The 16,806-nt window shown below is 40.3% G+C and overlaps 1 protein-coding gene across 3 annotated transcripts in view; it reads right to left on the reverse strand.

The window, feature by feature from the left end:
- The window catches only part of TMEM266 (transmembrane protein 266), a 122,172-nt gene that overhangs the window by 83,244 nt on the left and 22,122 nt on the right, over nt 1-16,806 (reverse strand). The window lies entirely within an intron of this gene.

Genomic DNA, 16,806 nt, shown 5'->3' on the forward strand with positions numbered 1-16,806 from the left:
AACTTAGGTCCAGTTTACAAATTACAGCCTGAAGTTCTGTTACCACTGCAGTGAGCAACGATCACCACAACTCAAGTGAAGCGGGCTTAGAATTTGCCACAACAGAGGCCGACAGCTCAGTACAGATTCAAGTGATTTCCTTCATCAACATAAAATCCTCACAACTGGAAAAGATTCCCTTTTATAACTATGTGAAAATAACTGGGATGTGGCAGACTGTTCACTTCCTCAAACAGTTCTACTGTTTGGGACTCCGCAGATGCCGTGATGGTGGTGTCTTTCACCACCTCCTACACAGATATGGCTTACCGTTTAAAATGAATCTTTTCTCTTACAACTGGTTAGTCTTGACACATGACTCGCACCATCAAGGCTCTAGTGAATACATTTCTCATTCTAAATGAATGCTTTTGGAAAGTTTGAAGGAAACCATGCTGTTGGTTTTGAGTGTAAGAAGATGCTTTCTGTACTTATTAGAAAAAAAAGGGGTCCTGTTCAGAGAAGTCAAGTTTTAGAGCTCGTGGCATGTAGGTGGTCTAACAAGATGAATACTTGCTTTGCCTGGTTTGAAAAAAACAAAAGAAACAGCTGTTGAGAAAAAGTGTATGAACATTAAAATATCACATATTGGGCATCAGTAGTAAGTGAATTTCTTTATCACTTTGGATAGATGCTGGCGTATGTCAAATGTTACACTGCAGATTCCTGATCCTTTTGACAGCTTTAATGTAAAGGATTCCAGAGGAGTTTGCAGGGGTACAAGAGGGATTTCAGAAGGGTTCATATTAAAAAGAAAGGCAAAGGAAGGGTGGACTTTGCAATTGTGAAGACTTTACTGGCCAATAAGTGTAAATACTATATTACTAAGAAAAAATATATTAGAAGAAAGATATTTAGGTTGGAAAATCAAGCACTCAAACATGAGGAAATGCTAGATTTGTAGTTGCTCATGCAGCCTTAATTCTACCCTCTTGTGACATCATCCTGTGCACTGAATGAAGCAGATGCTGTGGAAAAATGGTATGTGATCATATAATTAAAGTCTATATCATAATCCATATGCAGAGGTTATTTGTATGTAATTTCCTACTTTTTTTAAAATGTAAAAATAAAATCTATTATGTACAACTGTAACAGTCCCTCCATTATGTATCATTACCAAGGTCTGAATGCTGAACTTTCAGCACTGCAGCACAGCTTGAGCTACTGGACCTAACATTAGCTAAAAGCAGGAGGTTGTTACCTACGGTAGGGAAATAGGACTCTGGGTCCATGTGCAGGGTTCAGAGGGAGCCCAGTCCAGCCCTTTCTCTTTCCCACTCCTTGGGAGCTGGAGTGCTTCTGTCCCATGTTGCGTTTCCAGAAGGGAGGAACGGGCTGGGGCTATGTACTTGGAGCAGGACACTTCTGGAGGGAGCCCAGCCTGAATCTCTTCCCACAACCCCAGGAATTGCAGAAGCACCTGCTCAATTTGGTGCTCTCTCAGAGTGGGAGGCAGGGGTATAAAATGCTATGGTGAGGGTAGGAGGAGCCCGATATGGCTTAGCACTCCCCACTGCTGCTCCAGCAGTGGCCAAAGATTCTCAATGCAGTGGGGACTTCCATGGCACCACAAACTCAGAATCTTCCACGTTTGTGTTCAGTTATTATTTTGGTATGCTTACAAAATTTTCCTGAAAAAACACATATCACAGCAGGGAAAATCATGATTTTTAACAATTGGGAACTTGGCTAAACCTGAACAGAATTTCATGGGACAAAGAAAAGGCACTTCTCTAGCCTGAGGGCTTTTTCCCTGGTGAATTTTAAAGGCCTGCTGCAAACAACAACGGTGTTAGAAAAAATAAAGCCTTGGAAGAATCTTTTATAATAGAAACTGTACGGCAACCTAAATATCCCGGTCACTACTAGCTCTCTCAGTAATAAGCTCATTAATTAGGGCAAGCACTGGGACCTGTTGGAGCTTTTATTGAGGGACAGCAACCTCTTATTCTCACACCATCTCTCAAATTTCCAAATGATCACCTGGGTGTAGTTTATTTTTCTTCAGTGAATAACAGTACGTTTGTAATAGCATGCTTTAAAAATTGGTTTTACTCCTCTTTATAATTTTCAAAGGTAAGTAGGTTTGGGCTGGTTTAATAGCAGAATGGGTGACCACCTGAGAATACCTCATGTTCTCTGTTTGTTGTCCTGCCTAACATAAGTATTCAACAGAGCTGTGTTGCCAACTCTCACAATTTTATCATGAGCCTTGCAATATCCAATGCCTTATTTAAAGCCCCAACTCCTCAACTTTCATTTAAAACAAGTACGTTTCTAGCCCTTGTGGCTGCAGAGAAAAACCGTGAATATATGAAGAGAGTGCATCCTGAAGGCTCCAAAACCAGAAGGCAAATAAAAAGAACCCAAAATGTATGTATTTATTTAAAATCTCATGATATCTGGGGCCCAGATCATGATTTCTGAATATCTGCAGTTGGCAATACTGTAGATTAAAGATTTGGGCCAAATGCATTGCTGGTGTAAATGGGTGCAGTACCAACTCAACCTCCCTGAGTTGCATTTGCTTGGACTAACACAGCATTCAGTCTCTGATTTTGTTTCCAGTCTTTAGCTCATTCCCTGGTGATCCAAGGAATTCCAATGACTGAAAAAAGTCACTAACTTGCAGCCATGTCCTGTGATCTGTCAGCTCTCACAAGCTGAGCCAGGTAAGCCCAGTGAGTATTTGGAGGGGGTATTAAGGTAAGAAGGATTCTGTAGGCAAGCTATGTTTTGGTGTGCTAAACTGCACCTATTTCATCTCATACAGAAGTTTTCCCTACAGTTCTGGTTTGCATTTCTCTGCTTAACTTTTTAAGAATTTTCATACTTATTTTTAAAAAACAGTTAATTGTACATATGAGGTACAAATCCTGGTCTCATTGAAGTCGATGACAAAGCTCTCATTGACTTCAATGGAGCCCGGATTTCACTTGTGTTTTCTAAGGTAAATGCAATGTTAAGATTGCCTTTTGCGTTCTTTTTATTCCAAGGGACTCTTCAGTCCTGTTGGAGCCTTGTGGACTCCCACTTCCCCCAATTAAAATTCCTCACCCCTGAAAACCCAAGTCATATGCACCATCCTTCTGGACTGGAACTCTTTTGGAGACCATCAGGGCAGCTCTTTAATTTTCCAGAGGAGTAAATGTCAAACAATGAGCAATCTCCGTTCCCACATGCTCAGAGCACTTCCATTAGGATAGAAAATAAATGCATAAAACCCAAAAATAAACACAAACCACTTGCATTTCTATAGTTCCATGCATCTGAAGATCTGAAAACATTTTTACAAACACCACCCCTGAGAGGCAGCTAAATAGAATATTCATATTACAGATGGGAAACTGAAACAGAGGCTGACTCTTGCAAAGTGTCATACACAGAGACTGGCGAACAGCAATGAATAGACCCAAATATCCTCAGACCATGTCTGCTCTTCTAAATATTGGATTACACTCTCTCCTTCCATGCAGAGTTATATTATTAAACATATTTGGAAACTTATCAAAACAAAAATTAAAAAATTGCACTGGTAGACTGAATACTAAAGTCTGTTCCAACATTATGTGCAGCACAATTTTTGAATTATGACCAGGCTTTCAAATACTTTTCTTTATAAACTGGCACAGAAGTCAAATTCAATATCTGTAAGTAAAGGTTTTACATTAAAAACACTACACTACAACAGAAACTTGCTGCTACTGAGAAATAGCTAGGTTCCATCATCTTTCATAAATGTTATGGGCACCTTTCCAGAAAGGATATATTTAATTTGTATGAATTTGTAGCTTTACTGCATATCTTAATGGCAACTGCATAATGGCACATGGTCAGCCTATTAATATGAAATACACTGGTCCTCTCCCAAATCCAAAATAACTCCCTGTAGTTTAGTTTTTAGTGACAAATAGCCTAGTGGCTTAGATTGTAAATTCACAATCAATTACTGTATTTCACTGTGGTGGCACAAATTGCATATTGTTAATCAAAATCTTGTATCTTGCACGGTGCTTCAGAAGGTGAAGCAGCTCACACTATCTATATGGCTTATTGTGTAATACTATACATGGCGGTAAAATTCCTTCCTGACTCTTAGAGATCACTTTACACCCTGAAACACGATTAGATTGCCTTTGTTTTAGCATGACCACCACTAATAGTCAGTAATTATTTCCAAAATCCAATTAGTGCATTTATCTCTATGACCTCTGCCACCACACAAAAGGTAGTGAATTCCACAGATTGATCAGGTGCTGCAGGCTAAGTCCTTGCTCCAGTATCTTCACGGTGTGGAACTCAGCCTAGCCTGAGCCCTGAGCCATGGAGGTTCTACATGTATTCTGAAGGAATTAACCCTCTTTCTTAGACTGGCCATGCAAACTGCTGTCCAACACTTCCCACACTCAGGAGATGGCTATGCTGAAGATGGGAGTTCCCAACGTTTTTGACTCGAGGGCCACAGATATCATTGTTACAACCCTGAAGGGGCCACCAGTCTCCACCAGCAGCCCACCCAGCAGCCAGATGGAAGGAGTTCAGCAAGGTGGCTGCCTCCTCGCTGATCTCCCATCCCATCTCCCTGGCTGCAGGAGGGAAACTGCACCCATCCTGCAGCCCCGTGCACTCCACCTGGGTCCCTAGGCAGTGGCTCCCTTCTGCAGCTGGGGGGACAGAAGATCAGCGCTCCCCTCCCTCTGGCTCCAGCAGGGACCCCAGCTCCTATGGACCTAGGCTGAGCACTTTGCCGTGCTCCCAGCTACAGCCAGCGGGAGGGGAGCGCTGATCTCCCGTCCCCTTGGCTGCAGCAAGGAGCCTGCGCCGGTCTTTTAGCCCCGTGGCAACGTGCTCCACTTGGGTCCTGAGACAGCGGCTCCCTTCTGCAGCCAGCGGAAGGGGAGTGGCGGGACACTTTAAAAGCCCCTGCGAGCCACTTTTGGCCCCCAGGCCATAGGTTGGGAACCACTGGGAGAGTACCTCCCAGCTCAGATAGAGAGACATGCACTAGTTCCGCTTCAGCTACTGGGCTAAAAATAGCAGTATGCATGCAGAGGCACAGGCGGTGGCACAGGCTAGCCACCTGTACTCTGATCCAGGGGGTCCGGTAGGCTTGCATGCTGGCATGTAGCCTGAGCTGCTATCGTTCCAGAACATCCACACTGACATTTTCTTCTTGAGCTATCGTGTTTGTCTACCCAGGCTGTAGACATACCATCGGGGCCAACTCTGCATCTCTACCCCCGCTGAGTTCTGGAAGATCACATCAGGAAGGAAATGCACATACACAGCACATCTTCGGGGTCTAGTTTCCTTCACTGCTCACTGTGAGTCAGTTGGGTGTGAATGCTTGTACTTGGGAAGGGGACAAAGGGGTCTTTTTTGGGGGGGAGTGGGAGATGGAGAAGGAACTAGTTTTGAGATCCAGCTCCTGTCCCCTTTCTTCTCCCAGAGCAGCTCCTCAGAGGTTGCTATATAGCTTTAGGGTACTACAGGAGAGAGATGGAGCAGCACGACAAACAGGCTAGATAAAAAGCCACTTGTGGGGAGAAGGTACAGGGAGCATATTTGCATGCGCTAACCACCCCAGTCAGCTCAGAACCTGACTCCAGGGGCCAGGGAGCAAACCCCCGACCTACTTCACCAACCATAGTAAAAGTCTGGTGGCCCGGTGCAAAGAGGAGCATTGCAGATGTGTAAAGGGCTAATATGCCCAGAGTTACTGTTAGTCCAGGCACAAGTACGGTCTGAGATATGGCTCTGTGAAGATTATTTCCTTTTACAATATTTCTGCTGCACAAGATTTTAATTTGTTTTTCATTTCTCTCTTATATCGGACAATTAAAGTAGTTATTTTGGAGTTTAATTAGGTAATTATGCATGTTTTTCTAAAATCACTTTAGTTGCTAATCATTCAGTGTCTGTATCTGAATTGTATTTTGGAGATGTGAGGCTCTAATTTTTCTCTGCAGTGGAATTGAAATATTAAAATAATTATCAATTTTCTATGTAACGGGAATGTAAGCAGTAGATTTTACTAATTGAGGTGTAATTGGGTTTTCAGAACTTATTTGACTGGAGTTAACTGATTCGTTAGTTATTTTGGGTAGAGGATAAAGAGGATTACTGAAGTACGAGAAAGGAATAGTTTAAGAAAGCACAGAAAATAAAGGATTTTTTTTTTTTGTGCTCCAAGGTGGAGTCAAACCTTTCAAAACGTATTATATATTTCTCGAGAGAGACAAGGTAAGAGAGGTAATATCTTTGGTTGGTCCAATAAAAGATATTACTTCACCAACTTGTCACTCATGTGCCCTGGGACCAACAAGACTGCACCAACACTGCAAATAACTACGGATAATTTATTTATTCACATTTATGTTTTTAAAATCACATACCCATAGTTTTAGAAGTTTTGTACAAAACATCATACACATCAGGAGGACAAAATTCCTTAACTGAAAGAATTAAAAAAAAAAAGTCCAATTCATCAACCTCATACCATGAGATCACCTACATAACTAAAACAACCATTCCTGTCCAACCATTAGATCCTTCAAAGCCCACCCACTCCAAACATCACACAAATATATCACCACACATCACAATCTTTAATGTTTTTATCCTCATGATACCCCTGTGAGGTATTATTATCCCCATTTTACAGACAGGGAGAACTGAGGCATAGATAGCTCAAGTGACTTGCCCAAAGTCACATAGGAAGTTTGTGGCAGAGCAGAGAATTCAACCCAGGTATCCCAAAATCTGTGTTAAGGTCCTAACCATTAGATAATCCTTCCTTTCAATAATCCGCCACCAGCTGCCTTCCTTTGAACCCAGGGGATTAGGTTGGGCTCTTCCACTGGTTGCAATTGTGATAGTGTCACATACAAGGAAATCTGACGTAAACAGATTCTGTATTACATAGGAGTTCGGAAGCCTATACCCCATTCAGGAAATGTTGCAAAACTGTTACTGTTACTAATACTGGTTTTGCTTCAAGAGTACTGACATGGGGAGTCTTAGTATATATAGATTGGGGACTTCTGTCAACAATTTAAGGACTGCATCATCTGAGAAGATGGTCCAGTGGTTAGGGTGCTACCATCAGAACTCAGGAAACCTAAATTCAACTCCCTCTTCAATCACAGACTACCGGGGCAAGTCACTTGGGCCATCTGTGAACTGGAGATAATCACCCTTCCCTACCTCACAGGGGCATTGTGAGGATAAACATATTCAAGATAGTGAGGTACTCAAATACTATGGTAATGGGTGCCATATGTATACCTAAGTTATCTAGACCGATAGCTCTAATCTGGCCCACAACAGGTCTAAGGGGCTTAAACCACTAGAGGTAGCTAGCAGTCTGCCTACTCTAGCACTTCTGTATTACTAGGACCAGCAACAGGGGGAAAATCTTTGAGAACGTTGGGTAAACAAGGGTCTGATTTCAATTTCACTGGGAATTTTTGTGTAATTGTTCTACCAAATATTCATCAAAAATATAAAAGAAAGTGGTATGATAGAAGTAAAATATAAACACACACAATTTCCTGACCACAGTTTAAAATACAGGATCACTAATGTTCTGGGGCTGGGTGAGAGAAGAACAATAGAGAGCTTTCTGCTGTCACCAACGAATTTTATTCTCAGAGGGAAAACACAAACAACCACCACCAACTCTATTTGAATCAGATTATGGCTGTGTATGCAAGGACAGAGGAGAGGTTAAAGAAAGTTTTCCTCCACCAATGCTCACCTACTCATGGGGCAGACAGAATCCCAGAGCCTGGCCTACCCTTATTAAAGAGATATAGCAGTATTCTATAGTATTTGCCTGAAGCACTGCAACATCTACTGTAAAATGTAGTGTTGTCAACCAGTTTGTGCAAATACCTTTGCTACACTGGAGTAAAGATTCAAGAGATTTATCACCTGCCTTGTGTGAAAAGGCTTTATTTAATAGAATGTTTCAGTTTAAACACAAAAACTTTAAATAGTCTGGAAATTCAAAGATAAGGTTCCACTTAAAAAAGGAAAAACAAAAAAAGAGAAATGCTGGCACGGTCCACCGCTGCTCAGGCTTCCTTGCCATCCTCAGCTCAATGAACTGTGACCTCCTGAGCTCTTACCATATTTAGTGCCTCAAGCCCCATGACCTAATAAGGAGTTTCCAAGACACTGGTCAGATAAAACAGTGTTTTCAAGCAACAGTCATGCAAAGGATCATACTCTGCAATTACAAATATACAATGAAAACACCGTGGGGCTGAATTACTTAAAAATAAATGTCATGCATTTTTCATACAAGTGTTCTTTGTATGTTGTCCCTACCTTCAAACTGAGCTGTGGCTACTAAAGCTACAATAAAGTCCTTTGTTAAGACAGTTATCTATTTACATCTTTTAATTTTATTAAATTGAGAATTCTCAGAATATTGTAGCTATACAATTTTTTTTTTTTTTGAAAGGGAAGAAATTCAGAGAGAATGTTAAAAAACAAACATATAAGAGACAGTAAGTTAGGAGTTGTGTCAGTAGTTGTGTTTAAAAACTAAAAAACAAAAACAAATTAAATAAAAACAGTACCCAAAAGTCTGGAAACACACAGTTAAGATTCCCCCCCTCTATCCAATCACCATCCCCAAACTCATGTTCCCCTAACAAGCCACGAGCCCTCCTAGCACATCAGAGAAAACCATATGCTAGCCTGTAAACTGCCCTCATCCACTAATTAGAATCGAGAAACAAAACCCAAAACCATGGAGCAAATCAGTGCCAGAGCCGGGATTAGAACTATTGTGTTCCTGGCTCCCTGCCCAGTGCTCAATCTGCTACACCAACGGTTTTCAACTGGGTATCCACGACTATGTCTAAGGGGTCCGCGAAAGGTTGTTACCACAGAACAGTGATTTTCAACCAGGGAATATGTCTAAGATTTCCAAAGGGGTCTTCACCCCCATTCAAAAATTTTTAGGGGTCCACAAAGGAAAAAAAGTTGAAAAGCACTGTGCTACACCATGCTGCCTCCGGAGAGAAAGTGAAACCTCCAGTCTCAGTATATCATACTCCCTGTAAGGAATAGATATTAAATCTTCTGTCCACCAAAACTACCAAGTAATTTTGTTTTAAAGGCTTGTTTTAATTAATAATATAAGAGACAGCAAAATCAACAAAATGTCTCCAATAAAACAAGGATACATACAAAGAATTAAAAGTTATACTGGCCTGAGAACAGTGCCAACAATATTAGATCAAGGGTTCAGTGTCATTCTTGCAATCATTCATTTCTAATCTTTATAGTTCATGAGATACTAATCCTTAAAAATCACGTAATTCCAATTACTTGCACCACCTCTTCACTCTCAACACACATTAATTCAGACATGATTTTAGCAACAGACAGCTCAGGAATGGTTGAGATTCACGTTTTATACTATTTGAAAAAACTAGGATTCCAGGCTTACATTTGTTTCCAGTAATAGTTGTCAGAGATCTCAGCTGCTACAACCATGACAGGATTAAATGGAAAAAAGAGCAAGAGGAAAAAAAGCAGAATTATATGATTTTTAAAATCCCAATAGCTAACAATCTGTCTGGGCTAGAAAAATTGGGACACACTTTCTATTATTTATACAGCATACAAAAACATGCTAGATACTTTATGGAGCAATTTCTTTTAAATGACATAGGCCCTGCTCCAAAGAACTCACATTCTAATTTTAGACAAAGGTTTCAGCAATACGATGACATGGTTACCCAAGTGTGGAGTAGCTGTACATCTTGATAGTTCCATTAAATTAATATTTATAACATATCGCACTTTGTGTGAATGACACTGAAGATATGGTGGTTTTAGAAACGATTTGAAGGAAGAGCAATTAATGGCATGGGAAACAAAGAACAGGTATAAGTTTCTTTTCAGGACCAGTAAACTTTTCCAAGTATTGGTCTTGGACCTATGATTGTACAGAAAAGCTTTTTCTGGCAGGTATGCCTTTTTAAATGAACATGAACTTTCTATAATAATCCAGTGACACAGACACATCATCCCCTTATGCACACAGACTGCGAAAATTTCCAGTGAAAATGTTGTGAGGTTGTTGTCAGAGAATATGCATCCTGAGGAAAGGAAGGCAGCAGCACTCAAGGGGCTGGTAACAGGATTTGCCAAACGCAAGGCCCATCAGGAAGAGCAGACACAACTGGACCTCTTGAAACAGCTACATGCTTTCAACCTCTGTAGGGATTCTGAGGCTGCAGAACAGCTTGTCCAAACCCTAGCAGCATTCATTTATAATGTATTTTGCCACTAACTCATGTGCTGGTTTGTGGACAGCAAGTGGAGCATGACTCTATAGGGATGAGGCCAGCTCAAAACACCATGAACCTTGACATGCCTCATTTCAAGAGCCCTGAGGAATCCTGCGCTCTATGTGATTATGATGTATGTCACACTGGAAGCATGGTACTCAGGCTGTTCTCACTCACATAAACTGTTGCCTGCCTCATCTTGTAGCAAATCACTACATGTACCTCCCTTCATTCTGTGGAAAAGAGAGTATGTATGGGCCATACAAATAAGAGATGCTACACAGATCTATTTTTCCAGTCTGTTTTCACTTGATTGTTGCTTTGCTAAAGGAAAAAAAGTGGTCCAAAACACAATCATATTGTGTGCCAAAGGCTTTCCCTCTTAGGATAAGAAAATGTGGCATTCTAAAATATATTCGTGACATGGGGACAAACTCCGCTCTCTCTCACACCAGGAGACAGTGGAATTACTTGAATTTACACTAATGTATGTAAGGATAGATTTTGGCATAAAGGCTAAAGTTTTAAGCCACTGACCTGCCCTTCCCAGAGCACTGTCTTCACCAGATGGCGTGCAAGATCTACCTGTTCTAAAGTAAAAACACAGCTGAACAAGTCAAATTAACTTATTTAACTTTGGAGCCCAAGATCTGACTTTTCCAGATACTGAAAAATAGTGAGTAAGACTACAGATTCTGCATCCTTAAGTACACGGCAGGATTTACTCAAGTATCCAAAGATACAGTACACATAGTAGCTGATAGATCAGAGAACTAACCAATGAAAGTTCAAGAGGTCGATTTTGTAGTCTGGAAGTTCTCAAACTGTGAGCCATGGACTGCTGATAGGCCTCAGAGAACTGGTTGGTCACAAAATGCTGGTTTATCTGACTCCCCTCTACCCCCAGCTATTAACACACACACATATACATGCACCCACACTTTTAATATTGCTTCTCCCCATAAGCATTTGCCGTAGTTACCACAAAGATGTTACACAATCATGAACGGTAGAGAAGTGGTCCACAAGACAATCTGTTTTTAAAATAGGAACCACACTCAGAGTCTGAGTAGCCCTGCCAGGCTGCCTTTGACGGAGGATTGAAGGCTTGAACACTGCAGGATCAAGGCTCAGATCTGCTAGCATGAGCTTTATCAAACACTGCTACATGAAAATTATCTATGTACTGCACATAACAATTTAAAACAAAACAAAACACACATCCCTTTGTCCTGGCTAGCTGTAATAGTATAGCTATCTCAGACGTGCATTTTCTAGGGTTAGTATTGATATTTACACTAAGGAATCCAAATAGAACATAAGAATAGCCATACTGGGTCAGACCAAGGGTCCATCCAGTCTTCTTCAGTGGCCAGTGCCAGATGCTTCCAAGGGAATGAACAGAACCAGGCAATTATCAAATGATCCAGCCCTGTCATCCAGTCCCAGCTTCTGGCAGTCAAATAAAGTAAAAGGTTTGTGAAGAAAATGTGTGCTACAATTTTCTAGACAAACGGTTTGCACAGTATTACTATCTATTGCTAGATTTTTAGTTATTAGATTCTTATTTCTAAAAGGCCTCTGAGCATCAACCAAAATACAACTGAAAACAATAATAATCAAAAAGGCAACATGGGCCAGTGTAAAAACCCTAGAACTGGTTTATATGTAAAGAGAGAGAGAGAGAGAGAGAGAGAGAGCTAAATACACACCAAAAGCAAAAACCAAAGAGACAAAATCTAAAAAGGATAAAAATGTCATCAGCAACCCTGACTATGCCACAAATGAATTCTAGTACAAAGCCACTACAAAATTCCAGCCCCCCTCCCCCTTTTTATTTTGAGATTGTACTCTGAGATGATTGGCAATTCAAACCCTACCAACCTAAAATGCCATGAGAGGAGGCCAGGGCACCAGGTGGCTCCATATCATATTTGATTAGCCCTTGCCATACATTTCCTCCCTTGTTTAATTCACAAGAATCCCGGTGAGCTGATGGGTGGTTCCTTCAGTGACGAATGAGAGGGATCTCTTAGTCATGATATGAGAAAATAGTAATTTAAAGTTAAAGTTAAACCATCAGTCAAGTCTTGTTGCCCAGGATAGAGGGAAGAGAAAATACTGTATACGGGTCATGTACTGAACCTGACCACTAGCATGAATCAGCTTGTTTTTCATGCTGACTGATCTGTTTTTCTGCCTCTCTTTTCAAGGCAAAGCGAGGTCATCAAGCCCAACCCCTATCGAGTCAATCCAATCCCTCTAAATATACAGAACTTACCTGAAATACAGCCCATCTGTCCTGACATTCCCATTGCTTAGAATGCACAAAGGGTCTTGAGGAGAGCAGCTTTATTTCTGCTGAAGTCAGCAGGAGTGATCAGGCTTCCGTTAGTTATATCTGCACAGAGCCATGAAAACCTGGAGTTTGCCCTCTCAGAGCTTTCCCTGGGGAGATCATTTTGACATCTGAGTCTATTCCATTTTTTGCTCCCCTCTGCTAGAGGAAGCAGAAAAGGGATTTTGGACCGTGGTCTTGTGCACCTCATTTTTCTCTGCTAAAGGCAAAGGGCTATCTGATTAGATCAGTACACAATTTACTTTCCATTCTTTCCTCGATTTCAGAAAAGACAGATGAAATACCCTTGTATTTAGAATATTCATATGGATTTTAAACTTTCTTTTGGACCAACTGTATTGTACTGTTTTGTCTTGCTTCTTCCTCACATTCTAGGAAAGTCACATCAGTAATTAAAGTGACCAGGGACTGATCCAACAGGAGTACATCCTTCAGAAAGATATTCTCCCTGAACCACCACTGTGACAAACCCAGTCTTTTCCTAGCAGGAATCATTTTTAATCCAGGTCACAGTATTGTCTTTGGATTCTCAATTTTTGGAGTGAGCATGAATATGCTCTGGCCCTAGGACTAGGTCAAGTTAGGATGCTCAACAACATCATGCTCTGACACACTAGAATGGTCTCTTTCCAATGGAATTCTCTTGTCAGGTACCTTCATCGGCACCTTTCCAGATTTGCTCACTCATATCTGTTATTACTCCAAAATGGGAGCTTTTGGAGAGCACTAAGGGAGTGATTACCTTAATTCACCATCCACTCCACTAAGATCCTGGATACTGCTCTCTTTGTTCTCCTTGCTGGTCTAGTTTTTGGCAGCTATTTATGGCAGATTCCTTTATGTATGATAAATGCTACAATCATCACATCTCCTAGGGGAAGGCAAAGTGCTGATCCTAGCCCAAATGGGTATATAGTTTGTACTGAAAATGTAACTCATCTACTGCAAGGCAGGGAGTTCTTCGGTGGCCTGAGAAACCAGGCATATGGAATAAACACATTAATATTATTAATTGGTATCACTGTACTTAGTCACAGGCCAATTTAATGTGTAAGGCCAAAATTTTTGGCATTTTTCAACAGTCTAAGTTCCACCACCCTGTTGTTTCTTCTTTAAAAGTGTGAGTGATAGGAAAGAGAAAATTAGATGCCTGACTTAGGCAGAGTGAAATCTGGAGAAAAGAGACGGCATCAAAATAGAGATTTCCCGCACCCTGAAAATTCTCTGTGGCAATTGGTGACTCTGGCAGACTGACAAGTCCAAAGCAGGAGCCCGTATATCCAGAATAGCTGCAGGCCAATCTCAGAGCTACATGTTTTGTCAGACTTGCAAAAACTATCTGTCACTAATGAGACTCTACTACAATTAATAATTTACCATTCAACAGCAGCTTCCATCTTAGGATCTCAAAGTACTTGACAAACAAATTAATTAAGCCTCACAAACCCCTGTAGATGCATGTTATTTCCCTTGTACAGATGGGGAAACTGAGGTACAGAGGAGTCGAGTGGAATGCCTATGGTCACTCAGGAAGTATGTGGCAAGGCCATAAATATAATTTAGATTTCCTGACTCCCACTCCTGGGCCTTAATCGGAAGCTTATTCTTCCTTCAGTTTGGAAAACAGAATAGTGTAAATATCCCCAAACATTACCATTTTTTCTTCATTTCTCTTTATATTTAAACAGAACTTATATTCAATTAAATTGAAATATCTTGGAAACTTTTGGAATTGCTAGTACCATACAGAAAGTGGAAGTGTGACACACAACATAATGCGCAATGTCTTTGCTACTGTAAAAATTTCACTTAACACAGCTCCCTTCAGTTCTTACATCAATCAGGTAACAAGAGATTCAAAATTTTCACACCCAGGCTCTAATTAAAATATTGCTGTTATCTCCTTGACAGAGACCAATCATTCAATCAATGATCAAGCTGTTGCGTACGTTCGGAATGACTACACCATGTCATTTGATAATGTGGTGTCTTCTTACCCAGACAGAGCTGCCTACAGTATATAATTAAAGGTTTCAGATATACTATGCTTGCTCCTGCCAAATGCTGTTCATGCAATATGCTTTATGCATTCAATGAAACTAATAGCAAAACTGTCTATTTCAGCCTGTGAACTGGTTTGTTAAACTGTTTCAATGAAACCACTGTATAACACCAAGATCATATGTCCAGAGTCCTTCCAGAGGAACAAAATACCACTAAGCCACCTGTTTCTCTTCAGTAACAAATTTTTAATTAGCAAGAGCCGTATTTTTAATGCTGGCCCTTTGTTTCTTTTAAACACTATTATTATTGATAATCATTTACATTCTGGTATTGCCCCAATCAGGATCAGGGCCTTAAGCATTAGGCATCGTACAAACAGAAGAGAGAGTTCCTGCCCATACAGCTTACAATCTGAAAAATCAATACACTTCAACGTGAATTTTAGAGCCTTTGAAAAGGCATAGATGACGGACGGAGCTGTGAGTGAAATCTTCTATTCATCTATAAAACAGTCAATAACACAAGCGCAAGCTTCCAGGCCAGTGTGGCTCAGTGCCTCAATCGTGATCTGGAGGTACCAACTTTAAGTCTGAGATGAAAGCTCATTTTACATATTGCCCACTAAATCCATACCCTCTCCACTGAGGCTGTCAATTAGCACGCCATTGTTGTATGCAGTGTTGTTGTAGCCGTGCCCATCCTAGGATATTAGCGAGATAAGGTGGGTGAGGTAATATCTTTTATTGGATCAACTTCTGTTGGAGAAACTTGTCTCGCTCATCAACAGAAGTTGGTCCAATAAAAGATACTTCACCCCACCTTGTCTCTCTAATAAGCATGCCAGTTAAGGTGGTGTCTTTTGGAGGACGTGGATGCCTGCTCACTAGGAAATGAACTGATGTCAAACACCCTATTTCATCTAAGCCACCAAAGAGCCATCAGATACGAACTAATTCAATCACTATCAATCACGGCCTTTTATTTCTAAATTTGTCAATTGAACAATACTTGATTCTTCTTCTTCTGTCTAGTTAACTTTATCCAAAACTTTCAAACACAAGTACTGACAGGCATAGCTTCAACTATATTTTCTACACTCCCATTCCACAACCCCGGAAAAGCAAACTCATTTTAGACTCAAACAAGTTTTTCAAAAGCAACAAATTCTATACAAATATTAAAGGGAAACAGTGCATTCACTTTATGTTTAACGGTCAGCTGCCAGAGGACAACAACTGTTAAATACCTTTCCACTGCTGACAAACTTCGGGAGAACACAAGAGAATTGTTAAAGAGCTTCTTTGATCAAGTGAAAAAGGAGCTCTTAAAATATCTTGCAACTGGCCAGCATGTAACTCAATTTTCAAAAGCATGCAAGAATCATTGAGCCCTTATGTCTTCTCTCAAAGAATAAAGAGGATTACTCTGCCACTGCAGGCTTTACTAGCATTCCCAGGAAGGAATTCTTTTCGACTGCACATCAAAACTAACGCCTTCTGGTGTGTCTACTGATGAGGGAAGTGTGTGCAAATTCAAAAGCAGCATTTTGGGACATCTGTTAAAAATAAAGTGCTCACTTTGGCTGAAGTTCCATCTTCCCACATAAGTAGCAGGATTATTTCTCTTACTTATATCATTATAATAGATGTGAGAAAATGGTGGCTATCTTTAATCATCTAAGCTCTTAACTTCCTCTAATATTAGGGCAGGAGGAATTGTGGTGATCTATGGACTGATCTTGATTTCCAGATCATAATAATTGTCTTGTCAGGAAGCTAAATTTAAAAAGAAACATATTTCTTAGAGCTGTCTAGAAAAGGATATCTATTTATTTTTATGCTAGAAATAATATATAGTGACCCATGTTTGTGAAAAGAAACCATCTATGAATTTGAGCATGTCAGAGTTATATCTACCACTGATTTATCTTTCAGCAAATTCCTGCAAGCTTAAATATTTGAAATTATTCCAAAAGACTGCAAGAAAAATACTGCATATTTTTAAAAATAATACAATAAATATAATATATAATGAAAGTTTTTTTGTTCTTGATTTATTGTTAATGCAACTCTCTTATCTTTTATGCAG

This window comes from Emydura macquarii, unplaced genomic scaffold, assembly GCF_026122565.2.
Source record: "Emydura macquarii macquarii isolate MOO-44397 ecotype Brisbane River unplaced genomic scaffold, CSIRO-AGI_Emac_v2 contig_3451, whole genome shotgun sequence".
NCBI lineage: Eukaryota > Metazoa > Chordata > Testudines > Chelidae > Emydura > Emydura macquarii.